The 21,372-nt window shown below is 39.4% G+C and overlaps 1 protein-coding gene across 5 annotated transcripts in view; it reads right to left on the bottom strand.

The window, feature by feature from the left end:
• RBMS3 (RNA binding motif single stranded interacting protein 3) overlaps positions 1-21,372 on the bottom strand; it is a 712,732-nt gene that overhangs the window by 647,634 nt on the left and 43,726 nt on the right. The gene's annotated exons all lie outside the window — the stretch shown is intronic.

Genomic DNA, 21,372 nt, shown 5'->3' with positions numbered 1-21,372 from the left:
CGTTCTGCTACACGCACCGGTTCTGTGGCCTGGGACAAACCGCAACGTCGTTCCTTCAACAGTCCCCCTGGTAAAATTATCTTTTTAATAATTTCAAGGCTTTTCAAAGCCTTTCAAATGGCTTTGATACCCTGGCCTAACAGAGGCAGTTTCTGTTTACCCATTAAATGCTATTTTCCAAACTGGAGCCTTACACCCAGGGCTAAGAGGAACACCTTATTAACCCACTCCTAGCCAAAACAATAACAGTTGCAACCAAATTTTCAACTGGCTTTAGCAGAGGTCGGTAAGGCTGCTGTGTGTAACAAGGGACGGAAAGTGCAAGTCTAGCAATTAAAATAACCCCAGTCTTTCTTAATAAAAGCTGAAGGAGGAGACTGTACATAGATACATACTGATGTTCTAGCCTATACAAATATTTTTTGTAAATGTGTATTTGGCAACTCAGCAGATAAACAAATGGGTCAGTGAGTTAGGAAAAATTGTTTCTTTGCTCTGTCATTTCAGGAGGGTAAAGCCTGCAACAGCCTGCATTTTAAGTAAACCAGATTCTTTTTACTTGCAGCAGTGGAACTGTTGATTTACACTGCTTCCTCTGCTAAGTATTTGCTTAGAAAAAGAGAGTGCAGCCCTAGTCCCAAACCCAGCTTTCTCCTATTAATTTAACTTTGCTTGCTCTACGTGTAACAAAGCCATTTGAAATCCTTCCATCTTGTTTGCAACTTGAATCATGTCTCTATTTTTAGAGGACTTGGAGCTAGGCTGTGACTTTACCAAATGGAAAATGTAATCACGTCTGTGTTATGTATAACAAAGTGTGTATGTGCCCTGAGCCAGATGAACTGCATCATCAGGATTTTGGACAGAGTAAGATTTTTGGGATAGTTACAATCCTAGGAACTAGCCATGCCAGCAACTTTTTTTTCCTAACTTGCATTAGCTTAAGGTATGTGACAGTTCCCCGGAGAACTCCACCGAGGCAGCACAGTCCGAAGACACGGTGTCTTAAGAGTGCATGAAACCAGATTACTTCATTTATTCATATAGGTGATCTTGATTTCATCCATTCAATGGAAAGGGACACAGTCAACTTGAAAAAAATAACATTTCTTTAGGAAGAGCACGTACACAACATTGTTGTAACTGACTCTCAGCTTAACCAGCACTGACGGAGATTAGAGAGGGTGAAACAATCCTCCCCAAATTCCACATCTGTTGACTTACACCGCTGGACAGCATTTGCATACAATGAGTTTCACTCCTAGATGGTCAGATTAACTACTTTTGCCTTGGTCAGGAGGATTCACAATTCACATGTACATTCCCACCTCTGCATTTAACAGGAACAGAAGCAGTGAAGCTGACAGAGAAACGGAAGAAATATATAGCAGTTTTGTGCATATGAAAAGGAGAGTTGTGACTGGGAGCATGCTGCATATTGTTGCTACTGGAGCCCCTCAAAAGACCTATATAAACACCTTAGGTAGGTAACAGGAAAAATAAGCCATTTGTTCATACATTTGTTTCTAAAGATTCCTAAACTAACAATTACGAGATGTATTATTCAAAGCATTCTACATCAAAAAACAGACATGCGTTTTAAATACTTAAAATATATAAATATGTAGTGTGTCTTTACTCATGATGATAGAGAAGCAGAAGGTAAAAATACCCACAGGCGCCTAATCTGGTTTTCCTCTCACTTACAGCAGTTTTATACCCGCGTAATTTCATTGATCTCAGAGAAATTGTTATAGATTCAATGGAATGGAATCCTGAGAGAGAAGAATCAGTCAACTAACGTCGCTGCCTTAAGATTGGTACATGATATTTTAAAATGCCATAGTAAACACATTCAGAAGCCACAAAATCCCTTGCAAAAGGAGTTCTGAATCATCCACATGTGGGACAATTGTTCCTTAGTAGAGTGGTCTTCCCTCAGCGGAGAAACTGTCAGCATATAATTATAGGTCTCTGAAAATCATTAAATCTCCATGTTTACTGGAAATGCATTAGCGAGAAAACACCATTCTTCTTCTCCAAATGTCTTTAGAACATAATAGCTTTTTCTTTTCTGAAACTGAAATTCCCAAATCTGCTAAGAAATTACCACAAAATGTCACATTTCTGTAATTAATAATTCACGTCTTTTCCCTACCCAAACCCATAAAGAAATAAAAAATACAATTGAAATGTTGTTTGCCTGGCAATATGTATTCTACTTCACAGCAGCAGTTGTCACAAAAATACTTTTGGTGTTAAGAAAGACACTCTGGGCTTAGTTTATAAACAAATTTTTGCTGGCACAATTGACATAAATCAGGCTAACTACATGATTTACATCAATTGCATTAGATCAAATTAACTGCTATAATCGAGCAAAACCATTCAGTGCTCCTAAATATTGCTAAATGAAGAAAAGCAATTCACATCAGGCAATTTACAAGCACTTCAGAGTTGTTTGAAAAGTTGTGCTCCCACTTTTAGAAAAGCTGCAGAAATATTTGGCATAACATCACTCTACCATACGGTCACTTTGCTCTGTATCAATTATAATCTTTCCTTAGCACTTTGCTCTTCAGCAATTACGATGCTCTGCAATTTAACTTTGCCTCAGCTCCCACATGGGGGAACAAAGGAACAGAAGGAGTGGGTTGAGCCATGGACCCAGCCATTTTCCCACTTTCCAGATAAAAACCTGTGCCAACCAGCACAGCTGTGGCAGTGAAAAGATAGAACTAATTTGCACAGGTAAAGGACTGCACCAAATGCCATGGACTTGGGATCCATCAAAAGCATGAGCGTCAAAACAACTTCAAACACGAAAACAGATCCACGGAGAAAGAAAGTTATTCACATCTTTAAGTGCTCAGCAGATTTGGATGACTGTCTCATCGTGTAAAGTTGGCCTCCCAGCTCCCAAATGTTAGTCCATTCACAGGCAGATGTGTTCTGAAAGAGTATCTGCGATTGAAAAACTCCCGTCTTTGGAGACCATATTGATCCACTTCTAAAGTTTCTGGCATAATTTTGTTCAATCTTACAAAGCACCATGACTAGGCAACCAGGTTTTGGTGGGCTCCCAGTTATTGCTTAAGACACGTTTTTGTGTACTATGCCCATCGTCCACCATTCCTTCCCTCAGGATGCTGAAATCTGTCAACAGTTTTTAAGACAGCGGCAAATGTTTTTATTTCTACTTGACCATGTGGCAGAGTTGCATTGCTTTCCTTCAGCGCCTTCAAGGTCTTCATCAGTATTGACTGACTTTGTATCGAAAACAAATTGCTAATCGTCAGGAGTTGTACTCACCGAAATGGATGTAAATGCTACTCCGTGATTGTAGTAGATTTTTTTAAGAGAGTATTTAAATTGTATTTTGAAAGCACCTAAAGCCTTTGATATCTGTGCTATGTACAAAAAAGGGTGTGTGAGAGGAGAGGGAGTCCTTTAGGAAGCTGTATGCGCTTTGCAGAAGCTTGGAGCCTCAGTGCCTTCCAGCTCCTGTCAGAGCGAGACCTGGGCATGCACCACTTGCCTGGTTTCCCTGGGAAGGCACAGAGGCCACAGGAGCTCACACATACTTTGAGCCACTTAGTTTACACAAGCTGCAGCCAGTATGTCTGGGTGAGCCACATATTTCATCTATTTGAAAGCCTAGACATAGTCAAAGTGGGTCAGGAAAAGGGATGCGTTACTATTCAAAGAGAACACGTGGGGCATTACTAAGAGAATCTCTCTTCAATTTCCTTCTTTCCTCCTCTCTCTTCAATATTTCTTTTCACAATTTTAGACTTTCCCACCTATCCCCACTTTCTGACACTCTCTCACCAGCAGCAAAATAAAAAAAATAAGTTTTAGAAACATATCTCATCTCTCCAGTCCTATTGTCAGATTTGTTGGAACTGTTTTGACTTCTAAAGAGCACCATGTGCTGCTGATTCTTGTTAAGGCTGTGCTTACATTTTGTAGATGGAACAAGACAATAGGAAACATTTTTATATCGTATATAATTAGCCTTTGGCAACTCATCTCCTTAGATTAGGAAGTTTCATAAAAGAACTACGCACCTATTTCACCTCTTGCAGAAAAACAATCGCACTTGCAGCCAGCCTGAAAATGCAAACGGTATATAGATACTTTGCAGAAAAGATTCTACTAAGGTGAAATTTCCCTGCATGGAGGAATTTTCTCTATGTAGGGAAATTTCACCATTTAGGAATCTTTCTGAACCTACAGGTTGTTTTTTTAAGAGTAATTTTTTTTTTTAAAGTGCAGATAATACAAGTACTTCAGGGTATATGCTCACTTCATGTTTGGAAAAAGAAGAGGTTTCCATTTTTCAGAGAGGAGGATTTTTCGAGGGAAGTCTTCCACTCCTATCTGAATAATCCAGTATTACTCACTGTCAGTGCAGGCAGATAGACAACACTGTTTAAGGATAAACATCTCTCTCTCTCTCTCTCTCTCTCTGTATGCATGTATGTATGTAATCAAATTAATCCTTGAATGACTCCTTTGACGTCAATTTTGGATGATTCATGGCAAGACAACAAAGAAAAAAGTAATCCGCTGTTTGCAATTCAGAAACATGAGAAACCTAATTGTAATAAATGCATTGCCTTATGCTGAACATGCCTGTATTCCCATTTTGAAAAGCATATGCTTTTGGAGCCTTGGCATTTCCCACAAGAGGGATATAACCCTCCTACAGGAACCCACTATGGCCGGAACACACCCAGCAAAACCAAAAATCCCTTGCCAGTTGAGTGGCAGGGTAAAGCCGTGATTTGGTCCATATTAAGATATTCACCTTGCCCATTTTCAAGCTGCCTATTAAAATTATTTAAACCAGCTATCTGGTGGTATCTTTGTGAAAAGTGGCTGTATAATATTGCATCAATGCCAACCAAGAGATACCGCTGCCAGTCTTGCACTGTTCCCAATACAGATCATCCATGGCCTGTGCTAGGTATTTATTCTCTGCACAGCGATATCACACAGAAGCTCTAATTAGCGATCTGGACTCCATTATACTAGCTAGAAAATGTATACAGTCAAAAGAAGGTTTCTTCCCCACAAAATCTGGTGAAGGCATCTAAAGCAGAAGATTGACCTAAGGAAGGAAGGAAGGATGTTTTAGAAAACTATCTAAACCCATACATATATTCTTCAAGATGTAAACTGTCATTCATTTCATACTGTGTTCTGAATGCTTAAGTTTCCACCATATAGAAATCATCTGATACACACCTTTTTTGTTTTACACAACTTATAAGGAGTTTGACAGCTCTAATTATGCCCTCTCCTTACAAATTTAGGGTAAAATTAGTTAAACTCTTGTTTCAGGCAGGTCTTCAAGTTATTCAGAGAGACCTTAAATATATCAAGAGATATTCTGTATGAAATCGAGGTCATGTGAACAGCAGTAATTCTAAACAGGAACATTTTGCAACTCTATCAAAACATTAAGAAGCCAGAAACCATATCAAATGAGTCAGGACGGATTGTTTTACAAGCAAACTCACTGGCAGAAGGAATGAATAGAAAGAATTAGTTGTGGTTGCAAAGCAATCATGGTATTATACTATAAGCACATGGGGTTAACAGTTATGGTTAACCATTACACCAGAGGAAATGGTTCCAATGCCAAAATACTTAAAATCAGCATTCAAATGTACTATGGTCAAGATACAATTCATCAGTAAGTCTCAACTGAACAGGCTCGTTTGAATTAGCTAAGACTGAGCTGCTGATACCTAAGGTTTAAAAAAATCTGATAAATAATAAATTAGCAAAATAGAGGACAGTTTTAGGAAAATTCTCAAAAAGGCTTGAGCCAGGAAGAGTATTTTTCCCTTTCTTTTTACCTTCTTCTAACAATGAAAGCTCAGTGAAAAGCTCCATTTGTTCCAGAAAATAGTGTTAGTAAACCTAGATCAGAATCAGGTCATAAGCAGATAAAAGAATAGCAAAAACAAGAGTAGGTAGGAGGCAGGATTGACTAAAACAATGAAGATTTATACCCCTATTATTCCTTGGAGCCACTGGTCAAGATGGGCAACGACAAATCTAACCCACCAGATCTCCAACTAATATGAACTTGCAGAAGCAAGCAACCTGCATGGCGATAACAACTCTGAATGTCCCTTCTTGCTTAAGGAAAGACATGGACTGAGGCAGGGCAAGCATCTTGCAGTGAAAAATCCTATCATCCATCAGACTTTGTGGATAACACCCAAAGGTGCTAGCTTCTGTACAAGTATACACAGAGTGGATCACTTCTGCCCTGGGAGGCTTTATGCGAAATGTATCTCCAGGTTTTAACTAGCAGTATCACAGATGTTTTATTAGTTTAGGCAGAAAAAAGCCTGAAAAACCCTGTCCTACTGCATGTTTTACCTTCCATTGTCGAAAACTAAAACAACAGCAGCAAATAAACTTTGCACCAATTCAATTTGAAAATCACAAGTTCAGCAAAAATGAAGAGACACAACAAATTATTGAAGTTACCAGGTTTGAAAAGTCCTTTATAGGGAGACAAGGTGAACCAGAGGTGTAAATAGGTTTTTAAAATTGAATGAGTTTTCTAAGAAAGCTTTAAAACAGACAATGTATGAGGTGAGGATAAAACAAACATTTAGACTGTCATGTAATCTTGGGAATTCAGTCTGGGGAACTTGGCTGCTCACCTCCTGCTCCCCAGTGAAAATGCTGGAGAGCAAGAAAATCAGAATTGTTTCACCAGGAAGTGGATTGTGGACACACGCAAAAACACCTCCCACACCCGTGCCTATGAAAACACACCAGGAGGAACTGAAAGCCTCCTCCCATAAATCAACAGGGATGCAAAAAAACAGGAGGATCAGGGCAAACACGTAAGCTTCCTTTGACAACGTACCAATTGCCCTTAAAGGGAACGAAAACTGTGTAAGAGAGGTTGCACGTTATCCTCACAGCAAGAGCCCTGGAGCGACGAGGACAATGTCAGAGGCTGTGTCTATGTCCTCTCAGCCCACAAACAGCCCCATGTCAAAGAGGCAGCATCACAGCACCATCAAGTCTTCCTCTTCCTCCCACCCAGAAACTGGCCTGACACAGATGATAGTTTGGTGATATCAGGGAGGATGGGGGATCTTACAAGCTTTTGGCTTGAGACCAAGCCATTGAAAAATTTCTCAGACCTTCAGAGTTTCTTCCAAGACAGCCCTAATTACCTACAGTACAGATGGTGAGTCATCAAAGGAACCACTGAAAGAGCGGAGCTCTTGCAGTGTGGGAGCCTTCGTTTTTCTCCCCACTCATCTATGCTAGCGGGTAGTTTTTTCCCCTCAATTTGGATAAAAAAGACATCAATTTATTTTTTCAAATAATAACAAAACCCAATGGGAGAATCAGGCAAGAGGAAAATTGCAGGCTTTTCAATCTCCTATTGTAGGGAAGTATGCTGGAAAGACATTCATAAAATGAAATGAATGTAAGGAGTACATCCAAGAGTGCAGATTAGTGAGGAATGCATGTGTTAGGATTTGCATAATTCCAGCCAGTTGGTGAAACATTTCGTATTAAAAATAATGCTAAAAATAACATATTTTGAATATACTTGAATAGTGTATACTTAAGCAGTGCTGTTTCCTTCACATTTCTCCTAGGTGCCCTAGGAGAATGAAAGGCAAATGGAGGGCAGGGAAATTCATCCACAAATGAGGTGGTTGCTGACAGCATTGCAAACAGCTACAGCTACTGCAGTGAAAAATGCCAACATACATAACCAAACAAAACAAAATTCCTCCTCCTACTCATCAATAATCCTTTAGTGCCTGCAAAAATCCAGACATTAAGTTCTTGTTCAAGTGCAGTTCAAACTTGTTTGATAGTGGGTCTGAATCAATTACTGCAAGGTTGAGAGAATCCTGAAACTGTATTGTCTTAAAGACTCACATGTTTCATGGGTATCTGTTTCAGTGACTCTAAACTACTAAAAAGATATTCTTTTTTTTACACTTTTCATTTGCTCTCTGTCTAAGGCTCCTCCAGCTCTATCTCATACTTTTCTTCTATGTCTTTTGATTTGGTGTTTTTCATAAAGCCCAGTTCCTTCAATGGTATGTTTATGTAAGGATTTCATTTTTTCCTTTAAAATAGAAACCCAGATGCTCCTAGCCTTCGTTATTGAAGAGAGGAGTTTGAAAACATCACTAAGCTGAAGATAAAAGATCAAAAACCAGAAGGCAAATAAAAGGAATGCACATTTTATTATAAAACCCCATGATTTTTCAGCCAACATCATGATGTTTTTGAAGTGTAACATGATTTATAAAGGTTGGAACTGGAGAAAAGATAGAAAGAATGCTCCTGTTCCTGCAAGCATAAAGATACTCATTTAACCCTACATCCATCCCAGTAGTCCCAATGGAGTTATTCACATGTGTAAATGTGAATATGCATGAATATTCACAAAATAAGTGATCAACGTTCAAGAAACATCAGGGGAAAAGGCACTTTTTGCAGACTCAGGCTGGATAGTGATTTTTACTTATTTTTGTTTCTATGTTTTAAAAGTGAACATCAGCCTTGAGGAGGTGACCATAGCTTGGTCTATAGACCATCCAAAACCTAGATCAGAAGAGCTGCATGTACACGCATGGTACCAAGAAAAAAACAGAACATCCAGCAAGCTCTGGAGTTACCAGATGCCTAAAGCAATAAACAGAATCATGGGTGCAGCCTGTGAACAGAAAATACTAATAACACAAGGGTGCAGTCTGGGTGATAAGATGACAAAAAGGGAAAATTCTGAAACTGAAAACCTCCTGAAAGACTATCTTCTCAGTAGCCTCTGTTAAACTCAGAAAGATCTAGTTCGTAAGTCTGACTTACAAATGAACAGTAGATATGTGACTGACTGATACATATCACAGCTCTAATTTTTCAATATGTCAGTGGCTTGATTTCCAGTCCCGGAGCACCTACAGCTCAACTGAAGCAGTAGGAGATGTAAGAATTCAGCGTCTTTGAAAATTCAGCTAAAGGCACTTAGAGTTATGAACAAAACGCAGACTCAGTTGCATGCCTATTACTGTATGATCATTATGACTACTCACAAATTAGGCATACAATCACTGACATGGTCTTAGTCACATGGGGGACAGTTTCAAAGACACGTCATGGGATGATAGGAATCCAGCTCCCCATCAAAGCACATACCTTTGAAAAGCTCACCCTGGGCTTTGAAGAATATTCCACAATGGGTCTCTTCTGAGGATCCTATAGTAATAGAATTTGTTCCTTATAAATCACTGGTTAATAACTCAAGACTATTGAAAAAATGCCTTTTTTTTTTTTTTTCAAGAGGAGAGAAACTTCACATATTGCTCTTGGGAAATACATCTTGCAAGAGGAACAATGTACTGCAAAGACCATGCAAGAGTGAAAAGAAATATAAATACTACACCGCCCTAGGAGGGACATCTCAGTCACCTAGTAAATCCCTCGTATGCTCACAGTGATTTCAGACCAACAGAGGGGGAAAACAGTACATTCTAGTCAAGCTCATTCACAAAACTAACACAGTTTTGAACCATCCCTTGTATGTTTGTGTTCCACTGTAGCCTGACATAAGCGTCATCCATTTTATTGGTTTGCTCATACTCTTCAATATTTCTCTTTTTATACTAGATCCACTGCTCAACTACACATACCCCCCCCCCCCAAAAAAAAAGGAAAAGGTAAGACCTTTGATGCATCCCAGTCAAGAGTTTTACAATTAAGATTCAGGATATAATCACACAGTTTACTTTTAAAAGCACCTAAATGTATATAAAATGTTTGCTCATTTGAATCTGTTATGCTTTGATGGCACCAATCTATACCATAAGGGTATAACAAGGAAGTATGTAACATGCACATAGCACTAATAATCATTCAAAGCTACGACCATGCCTTTACATGCTCTTTTGAACTATCATGTAAAATCCATTTAGGCAACAGGCAGAACATAATGTTCCTTGGAGTATACCATCTTCTGAGATTTTATGAAGGAATAAAAAAATGGCGATCCTTAGAAGCTCACTTTTAAACTGTACTGTAGACTTTACTACATTTGATGCAAATCCATACTACAAATGAAATCTTAGCTCTGATGAAGTCAACAGGAATTCTGCTGCTGTTTGGGGGATTTTACCCTACCACAATATCCGGATCACTGTTATCTGCATGTTTTCTCAAGACATTAAAAATCATGCAGTTAAGTGGCTAGTTCTAAAAGAGAAGGACAAAATGGGACAAAAAGCCTTATAGCCCACTTATGATAATAGAGTGATACAATTCAAAGTCTGACTGTGTAATATCTTTGCAGGAGCCATTTTTAGCACTTGTCCCAGAAGTTCACTTATCAGTACATACTACCAGCTCCTATACTTCATGAATCTCTTTCTTCCTGTCTGTTCCTTGGCTAAGGACAACTTTGACCTCCTACTAAGAACATCTTTGTTAAGGATAGGTGGATTATTTGAAACAGTTTCAAGATGATTTATGGTAAACCTGACCTCTAAAAGACAATTATGAAATCGTGAGCCAGATATCCAAATATTTTGTTTCCATTTTTCAATGATTAATTTCTCCCAATGGAGGAATGTTTGATGTCATGGTAGGTTTTGGTAACAAAGTGAATGGTTGTTTCTTTATCATAAGCCTTAGAAAGCTTGATCTACAAACTAACACCATTTCTAACGGAAAATCAGAGAAAATCCAACAGAGAGTCAGCAGAGCATAAAATCAATGGCCAACTTTTATCCAAAGAACTTAAACAGGTACCTTGACATTTCTGGGATGAGATTAAGGACTTCCAATTCAAACAGAATTTAATCTGAACTCAAGATATGTTGGAACACTGTAGTAAAATATTACCTCTGTATAGAAAATCTGCAAAGAGGAAGGAAAAATGTTTTGGGAGTCATCACTAATTGATTATCCGTGATGAATAAAAGAAAAAAAAGTTTAAGATGCCCTGGAGACTACATTCTTTCATGATGTTTGGACAACTGGTGATGTGATGTATTATCTTGTCTTCAGAGCGTTAGCTTTTCTTCTCTGTTACTTGTATTTAGCTAGGGAAACTTTTCAGCTAAGTATTTTTTTCCACCTTGTCATAGGAACAGTCAAAAGGTTTGCATTTTCTCTACTGGATGCATAAGGCAGGTGCCTATACGTGCTTATGGTACGGAAGTTAATTTTGTTATAGTGCTTACACAAAGATGGGAGCGAGGATGGCATTTTGTAGGATTTTACAAAGAATATCACCAGAGGAAGAGGTGCAGTTACGCATTACAGTTCAGTCACTGAAGTTGGATTGAATCCATATCATTTGCTTACATCTTTGCAGGATCTTCAAGGCATATCAGCTGCAATGCGTTATACACAATGTCAAATATTCTAGACAGGCCAGAAATAAATCTGTCTATGAGCTATGACTAAGAAATCATCCATCAGCAACACAACAGTAGTGTCTGCTGTACTCTAGTCTAAAGTCCAGTTCAGAGGGTCTAACATATTGGCAGAGATCAGTTGCTTCCGAGGTTGGCTTTTTGCCCTTTTCTCAGTCATCCCAGAAAGAAATAAGGAGTTAGGCTGTGTGTGCTAGCTTGCCAAATCAAGGACATTGAAAAAACTTTTAGTGCTGATCAGATTTTTTTTTTTTAAGAGAAGGTGATAAATAAAAAGTAGAAAAAATTATTTTACGTTACATAAGGCTTTTTAGACAGTTCCATAATCTGAGGCATATCTGCTATTTTTTTCAAAATTCTTCCTCTCTCAAAAGCCTTGTCCAAAGAGCTGATACACATCAAACTCTGAAGACTAAAAAGTCCTTGTGATTTTATCATCTTATCTTCCTTTCAGGTTAGCAGATGTGTTTGGTGACAGATGCATAAGTATGCGTGGCACATGCAAAACATTAAAATGGCATACTGAGATTTTGATGAATCATCACATTTGTAGGAAGCTAAACATAGCTGTTTCCTAGAGAAGCACTTTTCAGAGATGCAATACTTTTCAAGCAATTGGCCAGGAGAAAAAATCATTCATCGTCATTATAGGTAAGCACGCTATGCATACACTGCAGACTTTCACTTCAGTCAAGGAAACCGGATGTCAGAATAAGTCCCATACAGGAGCATTTCACTAGACATCCTTGGTACCCAACTTATTTTGGAGGCGCCCCCTTGCATCAGAGCAGTGACGCATTCTGCAATTAGAGAGAACTCGTTGTGATTCAGCACAGATAAGCTGGTGTCTGCTAAGCTAGAAGGAAGGAAAGTAACCAGCCAACATCCCATTTCCTTTATCACAATATGATGTAGCAGACCTTTAAAACAGGTTTAAAGTCACACGGAAGGGAGCTTAAAGAAATCATTTCATTTGATGCATTGGCTTTGTACTTTTACTGATGCAATGCATAGCAATTGTTTTAAATGGGAATTTTGTTTTACCATAAGCCTACTGCTTAACAGAGGGTTTTAAAACCCACCAGCATCTATCATACTATCTGAAGAACTCCTATGTGCAGCTCAATGCTAGAAACAGTTAAAGTGCAAAGAAAAGCAAAGCATGCTAAATATTAGTAATTTCTAATATTTTGGGTTCCCTCCTCCTCCCAAAATCTGTGTTTCTGAATGGGACAGACATGACTTCCATCACTGTTGTCTCTATTTCTGTTAGCAGCGAACTTCAATACAGGCCAAAATCTGCTGAAGTCAGTGAGTATACTACTGTAAAAGGAGTAGTATTGGGCGGTGCTGACAGCACTGCTTTGTAACAAAGCTTCGTCCTCCTTCGTACCACTTTAAGTGAAATCACAGTCCCCCAGAACCCTTGCCTTAGTGACAATCACTAAGGAGAAAGCAAAGCGTAAACTCTGACTATTTCTTTCATCTTAGTTTTTTTCAACAAGAGCAAAACAGACAGCCCATGAACTCCCATCTAGAACAGGGTGTACTAAACTCATATGCTTCAGTCTCAACAGCAAACAGCCCTTGTTGCTAGGCATAATTGATATCTGGCAGTCCCAGCCACTCCAGCTTCTCCAGCAGTCTTGGGATGTTGCAAGCCCTTGGCTCCCAGAAAAAACATCAGACTCCGTTCCTTGTCCTGTGATATGGACGTGCCTTGTCCTGAACCCTTTTTTAGCCAGTTTACACCAGATAACGATTGTTAGCTGACACAAATACTGGTTTATTTGACTGCAACTCCACCTGGACCACATCACAGCAAAAGAATATATTTGGGATGGGATTTATATCACCCAGCGTGCTCTGTTTAAAAGTTAGGGCATGTGTTCTAATCTAGCCAGCTAGCTCCCTTTATTATCAGTGAGGACACGGGCAACTGAAGATTCATTTAATTCCAACACAGACATCTAAGTTAAGTGCAATGAATTTCCCTCCTTAACTCACTGACTCTAGAGGGAACGCGGGGAATTAACTTGGGCTAGTTGCTTCCTTTTTTAGCTCTAGTTAAACACTGGTTACATGAAACGAGCTCCATGAAATAGTGTCAAATCCCAGTAGGAATTTGATTGGCTTATATATTCCAAATTGGCTTACATATTTCAAATATCTTCTTACTGGCTCTCTATTTACCCAAAACACCATATGTTCTGTAACTTCCAGCCAACCTCTAAGAAGTCTAGCTGAGGAGTTCAAATGTCTTAATCTGTTCCTCTTAGGAAGAGGAAAAATATGTTTCATGAGATAATATAGCAAAGCAAAGTCCATCTTTTCATATGAGAAACACACCAATACTTTGTTTTATGTTCAGCTGCAGACATGCATAGAAAGTGTCCATGTATAATCTTCAATGTATACATGTCCATGTATAATCTTCAATGCAGGATATCTTCCAGTGTAATTTTTCTTCAGGCTTTCAAATCTGGATGTAATTTTTACATTTCAGCCAGCTAAACATTTAAGTAATATTTTAATTGGGTTTGGCATTCAACAGAAGAAATGGGGTCTCAGGTATTTTTTGTTCTATTATCATGTTATTATAACATTTTTAGTTACAATTTTAAATCCTATTAAAAATGAATATGCAAGAGACTATAGTTGCATGCTAAATCTTCCAGAGATGGGAACAAATTAATTAATTAGTGAGTGAAACTCTGGACGGCTGACAATTGCAGGCTACAGTTCTATAATATACTGGTAACATCGTTAACAGCCTGCAACCAAAATGTCTTATCATCTTTATGTGAACCATCAATTTATGCCTTTAAACTTACACTACTGTTACATAGTTAGACATTTTTTTCCTTGCCAAAGCTTACTGTATCTTCCTGGGCAAATTCAACACTTGACACAAAATGTTGGCCTGGGGTTGTTTGAAGAAACAGGAGCATATGGAAAAGAAATGAAGATCAAATTTAACAGGCATACACACTGGGTAAAATAGATTTACCTTATATGTTGAGATGCTAGAAAGGTGAAGTAGCAGGAAGAATAATTAAGAATACAATACAGTAAAAAGCCATGCCTCCCCTTTTTTTTTTTTTTTTATTTTTAACCTCCTGCTATTCCTTCAGCTTCCTCAAAGTTAGATTTTCTTGCATGAAGCTTAAAAATTAACTATTTTCATGCTCCATGTGAAAATACTGCCAGCTGAATTGTCTGCAGGTGGTACTCATTTCTAGCAGGGCAATTCCTGAGACAAAGAAGTTGTCAGAAACAAGATAAAGAAAGGCTTCCTTCAGAGCCACATCCCAAGGAAAAGAGGAGAAACAGAAGCCAGGGAGCCATTGCATTTTTTTTTTTTACTGCAACTTTACCATTGTACTGTCTGGCTTTGGAAATTCCTAAGTCTGGGAACGTATAAGGACATTGATATAAGGTATCAGTAATAAGCCCACCAAGGTATCCATTATTTCCCAGTGCTGGAGAGAGGGCATTGGCAAGCTGGACTTTCACTCTGACCTCCTCCTGGCTATTCTTACACCTACTAATTCCCACCTGATGAAACAGACCCATTAGCCTACAAAACAAGGCAGCGACAGGTCCATCGCTGGGATGATAAATGCTCAAAGACAGTCTAAAGTCATTTTTCCTCCCTTCAGAAACCTATGCCAAGACCTTGTCTTTTTGAAATCTACTATAACATTTCATGGCCATTCCAAAGGCACCACTGCTTACAAAATGCAGTTATAAAATACTATCCCATAAACTCTGAAAACTATGCAGGGACTATAAAATTGTTACAACAACTCCCTCTTGTATTACTCACCAAAAAGAAGGGGGGATGAGGGGGGCATGAAGGGGAATAGAAATTCAAAACTTCTTGCAGGAAAGATAGCAAATGTATATTTACTTGATGCTAATTAACTCCACCCACTCATTACCTTCACTTCTTTTAAGGCATCACTCTTAAGCGATAGTTACTGAAAAGTACATCTTGGACACTTTTAGAAGGCAGAAAAATTACTTCTGAGTAAGAAAACTAAACTACTTTCTAAAAACAAGATATTAAAAAAGTCTTATGATGAGTACTTCCTGACAGAAATAGCTAGTTTTAAGACTTACAGATTCTACTTTGTTTTTATATTTATAGGGTGATATCCTACTCCCACAAAAGCCAATGGAAATTTTCACATCAATTTCAGTGGTGGCAGAATTTCACTCACTGAGTTAAATACGATTTATTAGATTTTCATGTTAAATGCCAAGGAAAATCCAGTTCAGGCTTCCTGCTAATCCAGAATCAGAGTTCCTCCATGGCTAAAGCAATGCCATCAATTGGCTAAAGCAATGCCAATACCAACTCTCGTTGGTAACCTCAGATCTTTTCTAAACTGTACAATAACGACCCAATTTCCCACATTCTTTTGAAAACTAAATCTTTGAAGCCTGTGATGTAGAGGAGGATGCACAGTGTTGCACTTTGAGTTTCACTCAATATTCTGACTGCAGTCTTTGTAAGTCTACAAGAATTTACATTCTTTGTCTCTCTGGAGTCACCTGCAAAATGATTTCTAGGAGATCTCTCTTTCAAGTACTATTAGACATTGTCTGATACAGGAACAAGGAATTCCTGGCCCAGGGGCCAGACACACTCTGCAAGTTGATATCAGGTAGATTACAGCCAAATGATTTTGTGCACGTGTGAACTTCATTATGGCATGAAGAACAAAGGTGTTTATTAACATATGACTTTCCAAACGTCTCCGAGAGCTCTAGCTGGCCCTCGTCAAGGAAAGGTTCTCTGACACAGTTCTAATGAAGTGCAATTCAACGTTACACCTATCAAAGACAGACAGAAATACAATATTGCACAATATTACACAGTACTTAAATGCAGTACCCTAAGATAGCTGTCACAGGGGTTTGTGGTGGTGGTATGAAGGGCACCCTCAGCAGACAGAGAGGTTACTCAGTACCAGCAGCTGTACTTCTGTCTGTAGCAGAGATATGGGGGGGGGGGGGGGGGGAGGGGGAACTCCACCTTGTGTCTCAGAGCCCACAGTAGATTTGGAGACCACCAGGAAGAAAAAAAATGCAGCATCCTTTTGCTTTCAAACTGCGAGCACAGAAACTAGGGAGGAGACAAAACAAATATAGGACTCCACAGTGTCACTTCTACAAAGTTCCTTTTTAAGGAGAATTGTACTTTGATATTAAGCAACATTAAAAGTGACTGTAATAAATTAAGATTAAAAAAAATTGTTCAGAGCTATAGGAAGTTGCTCACATTTTACTGTTCCTTGTTTTGAACTATATCATATTCACCAGTTAGATTATTGCTGTTTCCTGCTATCAGTCAATGACAACTGACTGCTTATGCAGTGAGAGCCAACTGTCATGCGATACCTGTAGTTTAGTGGTCTTTTTAAAGCTACTTGGGGTAGAAGGTGGGTGGGGGGAGAGGAAGGAAGGAAGGAAAGAAGGAAGGAAGGAGGGAAGGAATCAGAGGTGAGGAGAAGAGATGGAGAGGCAAACAAAAGAGAGAGGAAAACGTAATGGATTTACGTCGTCATCCTTCATAAATCTTTATCATCTCTTCAACAAGATCTAGAAAAATCACAATTTCACTCCAGGACATGGATGTTCATTACCCCAGTTCAAACTGTATGAAAAATTACTGTGGGAAAATCATTCACAATTGATTTATGGCTAAATTGAGAGAAGTGGAAGTGCCGTGCCCAATTGGCTGCCTTCAAAATATCTTCCAATCTTGCACCCACACTAAAAGCTTTGCACAAAGCTGCTTCTATCATTTGAGTACCCAAACATAAGGCATTAACCCAGCACATCCCATTAATCATTTCAGCCACCTAAAAATGAAGGCCACAGTAAAATGGAGAGAGGGGAAAAATGAATAATTTAGTAATTGATCTCTATCTGGAAATACATACCATTCTAAAATAAACACTTCTCTCTTTACAAGCCTGAGAGATTCCCTAACAATATTTATATTAAAAAACCTAATCAATTTATCCATGTTTCTTTAAGAAAAAATAGAAAAAATCTTCCTATCAGAAGGAAGAATCAAGCATCAGATTTCTTGTTCATTTTATTTTTAAAAAAATATCTAATTTCTTGAGGACTGTGTAGAGGAAACTAAACAGAGGGAAAGGCTCTGCATGACAGATCTTTTTAGAGATCACGTGTTCAATGTCTCCATATACTTCAAATCAATACAAAGGGCACATGGATGTTTAGATTAATATCTATGTTCCAAGAAGTGCAAAAATATCTGAGGCCATGCATTAGCTTCTATGCTCCCCAGCAAGTTTATCATCGGACATGTCACTGTAGAGCTGCATCATGCCTCTAGGAAAATTTAACCAATGCACTACCGTAGTGCAGGGAACGTGGAGTCAGAGCAGTGGCAAAATATCTGGGAAGAGAAAAAGGATGACTCTGCTTGAAGGAACAATTTCTCAAAGCTGCAGCCATCCTTCCGACACTGTGAAGGGAATTAGGGCCCACTGGGGAAAAAGTCAGCCATATACAGCTTTGAAAGAAGGATGTCATGAAAGCCATTAGGGAGGGAAAAAAAAAAGTTATTCTAATTTTCATCCTACTGGGCAATACCCTATGAGGTTTCTGCATAAATTCATTTGTGCACATACACGCACACACATTTGTTTCACATACACCTAAGTAAGTGGCTTTATAAAGGCCAGCTAATTAAGCCACTAAACACACAGCTTATTTCCAAAGCCCACAAATTAGAATCATGAGAATTTAGATATTAGAGCAGATATTTTAAACACTGAAGTTACATTGTAGCTGAATGACACTGTAATAGCACAAGCACTAGACATCTCTATCAAAGGCTTTTTTTTTTTCCTTTTTGGTAAATGAGCACAGTACACTGAATTATTAACTTCCCTTATAGAACGTAAACAGGATTTCAGAAGAAGGATGAATCAGGAAACATTCAAGTAACAGTTTGAAAACTGGAGCATGAAGTAGCAAAGTAATCATCCCTCTGCAGATGCACATTTGTCAAGACTTAATTGCCCCACGGCTGGGACTACTGCTGTTGCCTAGCCTTTCCCCCCACTTAAAATTTTTTATTAAAATAGAGATCATGACATGAAGCCTGACATGTTGATCTCACCTCCCTGATCAGTTAAAAGAGTTAGTTATCTTTGTGAATAACTGTCAAGTTTCATCTAGTGCCCCTTTGGGCCTATGCCATGGGATGAGAAGAGAATAAGTTCCTGACCCCTCGTCTCCAGCATACCCGTTACCCTCCATATTAGCATCGTTTCTCCTCTTCTATACTTTCTGAAGTAAACTTCTCAGCATCTCTTTTGGCAGAACTTTTCCCAGGTTCTTCATTGTTCTTGTCACCCTCTTCCAAATCCACCTCTTCCAGCCACATCCTTTTTGAACTGGGGAGGTGAATACTGCACCCTGTGTTCTGGATGAGACCACAGGTATTGGTTTATATAAAAAGCTTTACAGTATTCTCCCAGTTATTCAGTATTGTAACATTTTTGAACAATATGCAAGCTAACACCACTTTTCTTTTAATGTGGTCATAATTTGAGCAAGTGTCCCATGGAGCTGTCACACTCAGCTCTTCCAAGTCCCACAAGACCATTCACCCTCTTTCTTCCAGTTGGTCTTTCTTTGTATTTATCCCCACTAATCTTTATTCATCATTGTTCTGCCCATCCAGCTGGGAACTTTACACTTTTCTGAAAGTCTTTAGAGTTCCTGCTGCTCCCAAGTAGACTAAATAATTGACTCTGCTGCAAATGTTGCTACTTTATCACCCCACTCCTCTCTCCGTACCAGTAATAAATGGGTTAACAGGAGTCTTAGCCAACTTTGAGGGCCAACACCAAACTGATCTCTTCCCACTGCAGCAGGTTACTCTTACTCTGTTTTTCCTTTCCTCCTGTTTTCATCCATAACAATATTTTGCCTCTCAGTCTATGACACTGTAGCATCTGTAATCTTCTGTCCAGAGCTTTGTCAAAGGCCTGTCACACATGTCATTTTGTTTGCCCTTACTCACACCATCTCCGACATATTTGCAGTTCTAAGAGGTCACTGAAATATCAGTTCTCATGGTTTAAAAAAAAAAAAAAACAAACACACACACGCTGTCAGACTACCTCATGCCATACTCCCTCTAATACTTTACTATTGTTTTCAAATGAGGATTTCAAGTGGGTTGCCAAGTCTAGATGTAAAATCTTACTTAAATTTATCGCTGAATTAACAAACTGCGCCTGCAGCCGATTCATAGCTGAAGTGCTAATTTCAGCAGAAGTCTTAGAAGAGACAAAAGCTTCAGACTCAAATCAACATCCTCTGGCATATGGGACCAATCAGTCCAACAGGTTGGCCGCTGGAGCCCTGAGGGGCGCGTGCTCGAGTTTGAGCGCTTACCGAAGCCCCCTCGTCTCCCAGTGCGTTGCTAACTCCAGTACTGCCCTGATCTCCTCCAGCGGTTTGCCACGCGCCCTTGTAGATTCACAGGCATTTCTGTGAAGTTTCAAAAGGGAACCAAGACGTGCCCTGCTATTCCAAAAGTTTCTTCAAGGTCCCCTTGCCTCAAGCCCTCCAGGTTTCAAATTCCCTCCCCGAAGACATGGCATGGCCAGGCCCAGTGGCCTAGCAACACAGCACTGCCGTGCAGGAATTCAAGGTTTTGATAAGGGATGCAGGAAGGGCAGGAAAAACAACCGTTACAAACAGGAGGCAGCATCTTCTACCATCTTCTCCGCTGCACTGAGGAAGCAGCTTGGGCAAGGAGTTGTATTTAACCCTTCTACTCGCAGGAAAGGTCACCCAGATGGCGCATACTTTTAGAGACAAATGCTAGGAAAGAACAAGCCGGAAGAACCCCACCGGCCACAGCCAGCATTTGGCTGCCTTTGGAAGGAAGAGTGAGAGGAGGGAAGAAAGCGTAGCATATCTGAAATGACTCAACTGTATTACCATAATCTTGGAGGGTGGGTTAGACACTATCTGAAAGTGTAGTAAGAGGCCAGTGTGACAGTAGGGGTATTGCAAGCGATAGCCATAATCAAAAAATGCTATAAAACTACAAGCGCACACCGGTATTATTAGACTCTGCAAAGTAAATTCCAGCACTGGGGGAAAAAAAAAAAAAATCACACACATAGAAACACTCTGAAACACGTCAGCCAGCCCTCACAAGGAGCATTACTTGCTCAGAGCTTGGTCTGCCTTCCTCTCCCCCTCCAACAGCAGCGAGGCCAGCACCTCAGTAGCACTCACAGGTGGGCTGTGGGAGGAACCACCACCTCTCTCCCCTGGATCCCTGTCCCACACCTTGTTTTTTCCAGGAGTTTGCAACACTGAACATCTCATTACTGAATCAAATACCACCACATTGACTGAAATACAGCTCAAAAGTATACACTGCTTATTTACCCCAAAGTTTATGGCTTACAGAGCGAAAGGATAAGAACAACAGTCCCTATGTGCATGCTTCCCCTTCTCAGCCACAGCTGCCCTCCATCCACCCTAGTCACCACCTCTAGGTCTAGGAAAGTAGTTCTGCAACTTGTTTGCCCATCACAGCAAGGTAAGGGCACTGTGTAAGGAGCCTTCATCTTCTTTCTTATGCCAGCATCTTTAAGGTTTTAATATTCTGTTTGATCTGAGGCATTGGGAGGAGTAAGAAATTTTCAGCTTGGGTTATTAGCTAGGTAGCGAACGCTCTCCAATAAATATGTTCCATAACATCTCCTTTAGATCTGTTATCTATGCCATTCTTCTGCCCTTTTTAAAAATAACACTTTCTTATTTAACTTTACGCATTCAGGCAAGTGAATCTAATGCAAATAATCTGAGCGCCAATGTTATTTATAACATTACTGCATATAACACCCTC

This window comes from Struthio camelus, chromosome 2 (genome assembly GCF_040807025.1).
Source record: "Struthio camelus isolate bStrCam1 chromosome 2, bStrCam1.hap1, whole genome shotgun sequence".
Taxonomy (NCBI): Eukaryota; Metazoa; Chordata; class Aves; order Struthioniformes; family Struthionidae; genus Struthio; species Struthio camelus.
Note: the sequence above shows the minus strand (reverse complement) of the source record. Positions and strands in the feature narration are given on the sequence as shown.